Genomic DNA, 12103 nt, shown 5'->3' with positions numbered 1-12103 from the left:
TGTCAGTCATGGGGCTTTTGAGCCATTGCTCCACTGAGACTGTCCTGGGTTCAGTCCAATAAGGGGAAGATCATTTAGCAATGTGTAATCCTTTAAAAAAAAGTCTTATTGTTTGGCTGATGGACTATATAGAGCAGTGGTCCCCAACCTTTTTGGCACCAGGGACCGGTGCTCCTATGAGAATCTAATGCCTAATGATGTGAGGTGGAGCTGAGGCATTGATGCTAGCGCTGGGGAGCGACTGCAAATACAGATGAAGCTCTGCTTGTTCACCTACTGCTGTGTGGCCAGGTTCCTAACAGGCCACAGACAGGTACTGGTCCAGGGCTTGAGGGTTGGGGACCTCTGCTATAGAGCATGCCCACCAATTTTGAGGTTGATACAAAGTTGAGAGGGTGAGATGACTTAGAAAATTCAATTCAAAATTATTTGGAAAGACTGGAGTGATGACTAGATTCAAGAAGAATAAGTTTTTTTAAAAGTTTATTTTAACGTTTTTCCAAATCAGGAAAAAAAAAAATCATTCTTCCCAAATGTAAAGAGTAATAGGTTAGGAAAAGTATAACCAGACAAAGTATAACATGAGCCAAATGCATTCTTTAAAAAAGTTTTCACCATTTGAAACCTAATACTTTGGGAACACCTTGATGGTTAGGGGCTTCTCTTTTAAATAGAAATCTAAAGTAGGATCTCAGAACGTTCTCACAAAGAAAAGTTAAACCTTTTGATGAAAGAAACAACAGTTGTTTTTTTTATGCGGAAGAGAAGGTGAAGAGTGATTGGTTTTTGTGGTCTTTTAGAAATTCTAAAAATCCTGCTTAGATGGAACCAAGAGTTTTAAGTTAAACAAAATGGAAAACTTCCTGCTTATGCATGCTTTAATATAACTTAGCCTGTACTGATCAAGGGAATTTATTTTTGGACTTATTGAAAAGTAGTGTATTCACCAGTTTGGTAATGTTTACTTCGTATTTTTGTCTGAAGGTAGAGAATGTAAATTAGATAATAGGATTATTTCCTATTCCGTGATGTACAATTGCCCTTCTGGATCCTGAAGTACATGTTCCATTAATAAAAATATTCGTCTTCTTTCCTTCCAAATTAGAAATGATCAGAATAATTCATTTTTCCATTTTGTAAATAATAAAAATTTCTCTCACCCATTTGTTCTTTCTCCTCTGCCTTTCCTTCAGTGGAAGCTGACATTTTACTGACGGTTTATCAGTCTGAGAATCCTGCTGGGAAGTAGATTGAGATTTAAGAAAAGCAACTCACCATAGAATGAATGAGTAATCGGAGACTTGCTACAAAGTTCTATTTTTTTTTTTTTTTTTAAGTACTTAATTTGACAGTGGTTTACCTACTGTTCAGCTGACTGGCTCAAACTATGACTCAAAATGAATTAATATTCAAAGAAGCTGACTTTCATTTTCATTTTGATGTTATGATATGTTTCCGTCTGGAAAAAATTTAATTTTTCATGGAATCTTATAGACTTTAAAGCATATGTACAATAAATAAAATTATGTTTTTTAAAAATGTGTAAATTATATAAGTGGCAAGTCCCATATATTGTATTAGCCTGACTCCGTTAAAGTGACTGCAGAAGAAAAGAATAGACTTTCTGATGCCTATATCCCAACTCCATCCCCTATCAAACAGCATTACTGGTAATAGTTCCTAGTTGTTTCTTAATAAGAGATAATATAGTTATTAAGGTAGTAATCTTTGATCAGTCCTCCGTTTTAGCTGAAAAAATATTGACCATTTGTTTGATTTAAAAAGTATCAATATTTAACTGAAAATTGATAAATAGTGTAAAGCAAACAAAATTTTCATTGTCACCAGCTATTCCTTAAATTTGTTTTAGAATTGGTTTAAATGGCATATTTGGTATACGTTACTCTCAGTATATTTAGAAAATTAATAATGGTTTCTAGAGCCTGTTTTCCTCACTCCACTGATTTTCAGCTTTTGAAGCTGTGATATCATATTTTAAATTTATTTTTGATTTCAACAGTTCCCTCTACTCTTCACTCACTTCTACCTGTCTTGTTCTTGTCCACTCCTTCACCCCAGGCCCTACTTGCCTTTTTTTCCCTTTTTGGTTAAATGATTTATAAACAGCTTTATGTTGCTAGTTTTATGGATTTTTTTGTGACATTTCCTTGGGCATTTAGAGATTCTTTGGGATATTACCAAAGCAAAAAAGGTAATAAACTGTAAAAGATTTCATAGGAGTTCCAAGGAACCCTGTGATAGTGATGAGCTTTGACCCAGTATATTCCTAAAAATAGAGATGTGCCAGCCTGAATGGGCATTTTTGCCTCTTCTCGTTGCCAGCTAGTGATGCTTATCCTGATTAATCTTTGGCATCACAGTGGCTGGAATGCAGCTTCAGGGAATAAGTACAGAGTAGTTCACTGCACTTATTCACTCAAAAAGAACATAACACAGCAAATATACTTTTGCAGAAAAATAAGAAAAAAATTAGCAATATGATTAGTCCTGAGTTTGTATTGATTTCTCTGTTAACTAGAAAGTGATATTCCAAATGGACAACTCTTTTCAATTGTTATTTTCTGTCTAACTCTTCCACAGCAGCAATAAAATACTTCTGTAGAGCATATATGTTATTGATTCATGTGCCTGTGGTTTTATATACTTTTAATATGTTAATGGTTAATTTGAAATAAGTATCTTAAAGATAAGAATTGTTAAAGTTTATTTCTAACGTAGTATCATATACATATTGAGGCTTAATCCATGTCTCAGGGTAGTATATGTTTAGTTTCATGTGTCACAAATGACAATCTCAAATATAACAGCAAAATCAAATGGAAATATTCCAAGGAAGAAACTCATTTTTGGAGTCCACTATATACTTATTCATTTTCAAATCAGTTGTAAAAGTACTAATGAGATTGTTTCTTTCTCATGACTGTTGTACTAAATTCTTCCTTAGAGTTAGGCTTTGCCTTAGTTTTGAAGACAGCTATTTGACCCAGTTTAAGTTGTACAAAAAAATTACTTTAGCCATCAGTGTTGCTGTCTAACATAAAGTACAGTAAAGTTGACCTAATAATTTAAGCCCAATGACCAGGAGTATCTACAACTAAATTAATGAGTATTCTCTGTTTGCTTATTTGTGAAAAAATATAGAATTATTTCATAATTACTTGGAGGTAATGAAATAGTGCTTATAAATTGTTTTGAATTAAAATTTGTACCGGCCATATCTATAGTTATAAAAATCTCTAGGGTCACATAGTTGTTACTGTATTCCACAAACAGATGAAATCAAGATCTTTGAATCAATATTTACTAATATTTTTTTATAACTTTATAATTTGTTGACATTGCTAAAGAATGCTATGTGAGTTGTACCATGACAAATATATGAGTACATGATTAATAAATATTGATCTTCATAAGTAACATATTCATTTGTTTTTTAGGTATTCCAACTTTGTTATATGGACTTGGCTCCTGGTTATTTGCTAGAGTCACAGAGACTGTGCATACCAGTTATGGACCAATAACAGTTTATTTTCTAAATAAAGAAGATGAAGGTGCCATGTATTGAAAGTGTGCATTGGAGAGCATAAATATTAGTGGATTTTCTCTAGTGTGTATGTGCAATATTTATTTTTGATCCTTTAAAATAAAACTTCTGCAAACACCTTGTTCTTTTTATGATGTCTGATACTTTAGGATGAATCATTGCCCTCAAGAGGCAAAGCTTTTCATACATCGTTATAGATTACATACTCTCTTTAGCCAATGGGAACTCGAAACACATGAAACTTATACCAATTTTTCCCTAGAAGTAGATTACAGATAAAAAATGATTATAATATATATATAGATCCTACAGTTAGGTATTAACAAATTCTCTTTAAAGAGAAAATATAGAAACCCACACTAAGAAGAAAGGGGAAAAATCTTTTATATAACACTGGAAAATATAGAGGATTTTAGGATATATGGTAGAGAGAATATATATCATTGACAGATCCAAAACTGATGAGAATTCTAACTGCAATCTAAAATCTAAACCATTCAGTTGCTAAGATTTTAAATGGAAATGTGTTAAAGCCCTTGTGCCATTTACCTGGACGACAGGTCTGGTTATAATGTTGAAACTTCTTATTGCATAAAGAATCCAATACCAACTACTTTTTAAAGTATAATAATAACTGGTTAATGTAAATGCAACAAGATGAATGAAATTAAGACATTAAAAGTTAAAATAGCATGCTGACAAAGCTGTAAGAATAAGATCTAGAAAGACCCAGAAAAATAAATTTGATAACTATTTATAAAAGCAATTAGCCAAAATGGTACATATCCATAGACTTATTGGCAATGCGAAGTGGGCTGAAATTTTAAAGACCTGATGGCAGTTTTGCATTAGAATTTTATTAAGTTAATTGCATTTTTGAAAGCAAAGTCATTAAAAAAAATTTATCCTTGGGGGTAGCTACAAAATACCCAGACGAATGGTAAATTTCAGAAATTTGGAGTAATTTAGGGAGAACTAAGTAGAACTATTTAATTTCTAAACCAATGAGTGTTTAAGATTTATGATCTCCCATAATTACAAACATACATTATATATCATTTTATGTTAATGTGGTGTTGATACTCTATAACATTCACACATTTTTGTAGCAAAATATAAAATTCAATCTAACCAACATTTGGGTGCTTGCTTCTGGCAAATCAGTAGAGAATGAGTGGAAATGATTGAGGTGAAAGCACAGAATCATGAAGCAATACAAACTGGCTTTGTTAAAGGTAGTCATTTTAAATAAGCTACAGAGAGTGAACTGTTCTTCAAATATATGTAGTGCTCACTTGTCTAAAACCAATTCTAAGTAACACTTTAATCAAAGAAGTACTTATGCCAATATATTTAGTCCAGAAGAATATACTTGACACTAGTTAAATGAATGGCTTACACAAAGGAGACAGTGTTACATTAAGCTTCATTAATAATAAAACTGACTATTAGCATTTTGCAAAGAAGGCTAGAACTGATTTTCTCTGTAATGGACAAAGTTAAATAACTATAGCTCATAAGTTTTAAGTCAAATACTGCTCATTCATTGCTGGTCTTGTCAATACTTGTTGTAAAGGTTTGGTCTCAACACAAGGCTGATAAAATGGTTTTTAATTACCAGACTATAAATAACAGCTTTTCAGTAGAGTTGCACTTCTTTTCACACTGGCCCATTTGATTTCTGATAATTTGTACTGCTGACTCTGCTTACCTGTTTTTCAATAGCTATCGTCAGTGTGACTTCATGTCCATATAGTGATAGGTAAGTCTCCTTGGAGAACATCTTTGACAAACTACCCTATTGATCTCTGTAATTCTCTGCTGCTTGCAGCATTAAATAGAACCTTGATTCCTTGTCTGATGTGCTGTGTAACAATTAAGCAAATGTAATATTTTCTTGTATTACATGAAAATCAATAGACCTCTTGCTCTCGTGGAGTTGATCATGGTGAAGGATGAACTCTGTGATGGCTAAGGGCATGGTTCAAATATTAAAATATCATTCATTGGATTTATTAAGTCTTGTGAACCTTTTAGTCTGAAAAAATGTTCATCATTGAATAGTAATGGTTTAATTTTTTTTTTAATTGGACAGTACATCGAAGCATTGTGGCCTAAAAGAGATAAGAGTATGAATGCTGGAACTCAAGGGATTGATTCCATTTTTAGTATCAGAGCTGTCTTACTTTTTGACCTCAGGCTAATAACTCTTCTCCTTTGTGTCTTATTTTTCCACCTGTAATCTGAGAAGGACAAAACAAGAAACCTTTCTACCTTAAAATGTATCATGAATATGCTTGTAAGCAAATGTCAGTTTTATTTTAGAAAAGCTATTTTTGTAATCCTCATCTTTTTGTTCCATATATATTTATATTTAAAAGACTTCATTAATAAAAATTTTAAAAACAATGTGAGAAGAAGAAAGGACACATTGAAGGCATCTTGTGAGTGTGTCTATGCACATGCTGGTTATGCCTAAGATGGCAAGCGGGGTTCCAAGAGGACCCTACCCATCTGAATATCAAGAATTTTTTAATGAAACAACCAAAAACAGCTTTTCTGCCTATACTACTTTAATAAAATTTTGTCTTTAAAATAATCCAGGCAAAACTATTTTTTAATGAAGGTGCAGTTTTAGTATAAAATCTTGCATCTCTTCTATTGTTATTTCTATACAAATCAATTATCCAGTATTAGAAGAAATTTCTAGTCAAAATTCTTAGTTCCTGTATACATTGTGTTGTGAACCACCATAAGGATGCAGTAACGCAGATGGGAGCATGAAGTTGCTAATATAAAAATCCATAGTTTCTTAGTGCTAATGTCTTAACATACCAAATTATATATAGTCATAATTTTTTTATCACACATTTAGTCACTAATATTTTGTTAATTATTGACTTTGGTAAAATTGAAGCATTTTAATTCTTAAAAACCATATGTATTTCTTTTTAAATATACATTGTGTGTCATTTATATTCACTCAAAACTATAATCACAGAACATCTGTATTTCATAAAATAACTCTTAAAGAATGAATGATGTTTGAATGAGCAGGGTGACATAAAGACAAGGATCTTGGTTTCATTTCATTTAAAAGCTAATGCAGATAACAGAAACCTTATCCTAAAGCTACTAGATCAGGTATCTACTTTTTTTCAGGCCTTACCATTCAGACAGTAATGACGTTTGGGGCATCTTAACCTAAACAAGTACTTAGCATTACATCTCACCTGGGTCAACAGTCTAGGGTATCAGAGTTAAACTGTGTTACTGTAAATTAATGGAAAATGTAACTGCACTTTGCTGAAAGATCAATGTCCAATAAAGGCTGCACAATCAAATCTTGTTGCAATGATTGAGGTCTTTAATTGCCTTTCAAAGATAAGGTGGTAATCAACATAGCTTTAACTGATCTTTTGTACTAGTTCAATTACATGCTAATGACTAGTGCCAAGTCAGAATCTTTAACTACTTACACTTATTAAATCTTATGTTAGTAATGAAAAATTACTTTAGCTACACAATCAATAGGACACAAATCTTAATTACTATATTTCACTTTTTACCACTTTATGTGCTTTACAAATGTTTTGCAAGAGCTTTCTCAACAGCAAAAAGTGTTATTGGTGGTTACCACAGTCCACAGAGTATTTTTCAAATATAAAGTGGGAATCAGAAGTTGAGAAAATTTTTTTCTTTATATGAAACTGACTAAAATAGTTTCCACTGACACAAGCTTGGCCCTCCAGCTACTTCTCAGAACTCTGTTCTGCTAATTGAGAGTACACTTAATACAATTGGGATAAATTAAACCTAAATTGATTTTAGTATATTTCTAAAAGTTCACTTAGCTTTCCAGTAAAGATTTCATCTAGAGCCTACTATAAAATTCTCCTTTTTTGGGAAAGCATGAATGTTCATAAAGGCAAATGATATAAGAATAAATAGATTAATTGGACTTCATCAAAATTAAAAACTTTTACAGTTCAAAGACACTATCAAGAAAATGAAAAAACTGACAGAATGGGAAAAATATTTGCAAACTATTTACTATTAGGGAAATACAAATCAAAACATCAATGGGATACAATTTCAAACCCACCAGGATTGCTATCAAAAAGACAGATAATAAGTATTGATAAGGATGTGGAGAAACTAGAATCCTTATACATTGTTAGTAGGAATGTAAAATGGAGCCGCCACTTTGCAAAAATTTGGCAGTTAAGTATTAAACATGGAGTAATCATATGACCTAGCAATTCTATTCCTAGATGTATAGAGAATTGAAAACATGTTCACACAAAAACTTGTACACAAATGTCCACAGCAGATTATTCGTTTTAGCCCCAAAGTGGAAACCACTCAAATATCCATCGATTGATGAATGGATAAATAAAATATGGCATGTTCACACGATGGAATATTATTCTGCCAAAAAAAAAAAAAAAGGAATGAAGTACTGATGCATGCTATAGCATTGATGAAGCTTGAAAACAGGCTAAGTGAAAGAAGCCAGGCATAAGAAAACCACATATTGTATGATTCTACTTATGAAATGTCCAGAATAGGCAAATCTATAGAGTGGTGGATTGGTGATTGCCTAGGGCTGGAGAGGCTGGGAGGAAATGGGGAGTAACTGTTAATGGGCATGGGATTTCTTTTTGGAGTGATGAAACTGTTCTAAAATTGACTGCGGTGATGGTTGCACAACTCTGACCACACTCAAATCACTGAATCGTACACTTTGAATGGAAGTACTGTATGGCATGTTAATTATCTCTCAATAAAGCAGTTAAAAATTAGTAAGTAGGGAGGGGAAGTGGGCAGTTGCTGTTTAATGGGTATAGTTTCAATTTTGCAAGATGAAAATTCTGGAGATGGATGGCATTGATGGTTGTACAGTGATGTGAATGTACGTAATAGCACTGAATGGTGCACTTTAAAATGGTTCACATCATCAATTTTATGTTCTGTGTATCTTACCATAAATAAAAAATTTTTAAAGTGAGTAAAGGATTCAATAGTACTATGATAAAATTAACTTCATGATTTCTATAAAAAATAACTGAGTTTGGAAAAATGGTAGAAATTGAAAGAAGTAAAACATTAACATTTTATATGTTCCAGTCTTGGAATTAAAAAAATTTTAGTTATGAAACCTAGTTTTAATTAAGTAGAAGAAATCTCATTTGGAATTATTTTTAATAGCATTAAGAAAAGAATATATTTTGGTGTGAGATTACTTAAGATAAAACCAAAGAAATGCATATAAAATGTTAGTAAATGAAAATACCCATTTTTAGATCCTAGTTGCTGGATAAAGAATATCAGCTACTACCAGAATGAGGTTTTATATAGAATTGCTCATAACTATTTTAGTTGCATTTATATCATTTTAAATACAGTTTATGAAGATTGTACTACTCCATTATATTATTAATTTATCTTCAGTGATATTTATAGTATCAATTTAAAAGCTGTAAAACTTCATGAAAAGTAGCTTCAACACAAGGATTTTGATAAACAAAGGCTTTCAGTTTTTAAAAGCAAATCATGGAACTGTACTTCTTAAAGATTTGAAGTTTTTTGTTGTTGATGATAGGATTATGAACCTTATAAACTCAGTATTTTTTAGTTAACCTAAATACATAAATCTATTTGAATTCGTCTTATGAAAAGAGATATGTCATTAGATATATGATCATTATGTGCTTTAGTGATTCATGGACCTTGTTACATACATGCTTTGTAATGTATGAATTATTTAGTAAGAAAAATCACAATAATTTTGTTGTTACTCAAAAATTTATGGGTTGGCAGAAACAATTATGCAGCCCCTGAAGCTGGTGTGTTAAGGTAACATCATTAATGCTACATAGTATGATTTTTTTAGTAGTTATTTGACATAACCTTTACTGCTTCTGCTAGAATATATCAGTAATTTTATAACAATTTGTCTGTAAACAGAACATTGAATTCATTAAACACAAAGTGATTCATTTAACTCTATTTTCTTTTAAGTGCATAATTTAAAGTCGTACCTAAAAAGTTGTTTACCTAAACCCTAAAGGAATAAAAATATAAAAATTAATACTCTAATAGATATAAATTTAAAACTTTATTTAATGAAAGATATTTTTATTTTAAAAAGAAAATGTTTAATAATCGGATGAAAATAATTCATGATGGGAGATTATCCTGTAACCCTTCTTTGTACATGATATTAAGGCCTTTACTGTTGGATGAAGACAAAATTTTAGTTTCTTATGCTTTCAAATCTCCAAATTTCATAAAATGAAAGAACCAAGAATTTGAAAGTTAGAATAAAAATCTAAATAGTGTCACTTAATTTTAGATTACATTTTAAAATTAACATTCATTCATTCATTCATTCATCCTACAAATAGTTTTGCACTGACCATGTCAAAGGCAAATTTTAGTAATTTTACCTGTTAACAAAATCTAGCAGTTCTGAACCTACGTATAAGGGTCCATTCAAGCTATAATAAAAACGATTGCTTTTGTACACAGCTAGATGAGAACCACGAGTTACTAATTTTTCTTTCCAGTACTTGTCATATAATGAAGGCTCTATGTTAAATGAATTTGTGATGATTCAACAGTTAAAAGAAAATTTGCCTTCATCTTTAGGAGATTTAAGAAAGGGATACTTTAATTGGAGATCATATGGATTCCTTACAAGAACAGCAACAAGTTTTGAAATACTATCTCAGATGTAATGAAGTGATTTACACTGTTCTATGTATTCTAAAAAATAAAAGATTGGAAACTTGTTGCATTTCAAAAGGTGCCATCTCCTTTCTCAAATGGGAATTTTGCTTTCTAAAGTCAAACAGAATGATGCATAGAAGTAAATGAGGTGAAACATTAAACAGAAAGTACTAGGATCAGTTAGATTATTTTTTTTAAGCAAAACTAGAAACAATGCATTAGTAACTAGGAGACAAGAATGTTTTAACTGAGTTGGCAAAAAAAATAGAATGGGTTACTTCTTAAAGCAGTGAGTCCTGCTTTTGGAGATGTTCAGAGAGGCAGCAGGACAATTCCTTTGGTAGATGTGGAGAGAATTCTTGAATCGGTTATAGGATTAGATTGGCGATTTTGTAAGTTCCTTGTAACTGCAATTTTATATCATTTTTGAATGCTTATGTCTGATTCCCAGTCATGCTATTTAGATTGGTATTTATTGGTATTCTAATATGGTGTAATACAAAGAGCCTTGATTTGAAGATTAAAAAAATATGGTTTAAGGGCTCTTGCTGCAGCATTATTGGTTGAATAAATTTCAGAAAATTAGAGCTTTCTAAGTCTTAGTATGTTCACGTATACCATAAGGAGTTTATCTAACACTTACATAACATTTATTCATGCCAGGTCCTAGACGATAAGCACTTTACACATATTAACTCATTTAATCCTCTCATAACAAACCTATGAATTAGGTACTATTTTTAATGTCTATTTTTTAGGTGTGGAAACTAAGAAGTCCTGCCCAAGGTCACACATGGTGAGTGTTATTTCAGTCCTTACAGTGTGTCTACCTACAGAGTCCATGTTCTTAACTACTACTCTATACTTTTCTATGATGCAGAGGATAATTGTCAGATAACGGGTGTGCTTTGAAAGTTGTAAAGTGTCACAAAAATGTGAGATATATTTTGTTAGTTAATATAAAGAAAATAACATAGATATGCTTAAACAATGAAAAGAGGAAAATAATAACGCTTAAGTGATTTATAAGTTCACCAGCCCACCCCAATCTAAAGGAAAATTTATTATGTGGAAATTAAATCTAATGACATTTTAAATTAATGAACTAATTCATTTTAGAGCATCTAAAATCCATAGTACCTGGCACATAGTAGGTGCTCTATGAATATAAATCGAACTGTTGTTTTTGCTTCTGCAAGAGTGCTAAAGTTGGTCCTACTGTTATTTTTCCCCATTCCTGCCAAAACAGAAGAGAGCAGACTTTCCTGTCACACTTTCAGGAGTTTGTATCTGATCATTCTTGTCCATGTTTCTTCATATTCTTCTTTTAAAAAAAAATGACAATAGATAACTAAGCACAATGAAGAAAATGCTTATGTTTATTGTTTAGTTGTTATTGCTATTGTAAGTTATATCTTTTTAAAATTAATTTCTGAGACATTACTGTTTGTGTATAGAAATGCAATTTACTTTAAAAATATTATTTTGGAATAATTTTAGATTTACAGAAAAGTTGCAAATATAATAGAGTTCCCATATATCCACACCCAGATTCTCCTAATGTTGGTATTTTACATAATAATTGTACATACGTCAAAACCAAAAAGTCAATATGGGTACATTATTACTAATTAAACTCCAGACTTCATTCAGAATTCACCAGTTTTTCATCACTGCCCTTTTTCTGTTCCAGGATTCTGTTGAGGATCCTACATTCCATGTAATTGTCATGTCTCCTTAGTCTCTTCAGATCTGTGAGTTTGTTTTGTTTTCATGACCTTGACAGTTTTGGTTTGAATTTGT

This window comes from Pteropus vampyrus, unplaced genomic scaffold (assembly GCF_000151845.1).
Source record: "Pteropus vampyrus isolate Shadow unplaced genomic scaffold, Pvam_2.0 Scaffold15, whole genome shotgun sequence".
NCBI classification, from domain to species: domain Eukaryota; kingdom Metazoa; phylum Chordata; class Mammalia; order Chiroptera; family Pteropodidae; genus Pteropus; species Pteropus vampyrus.
This window is presented reverse-complemented; position numbering follows the sequence as displayed.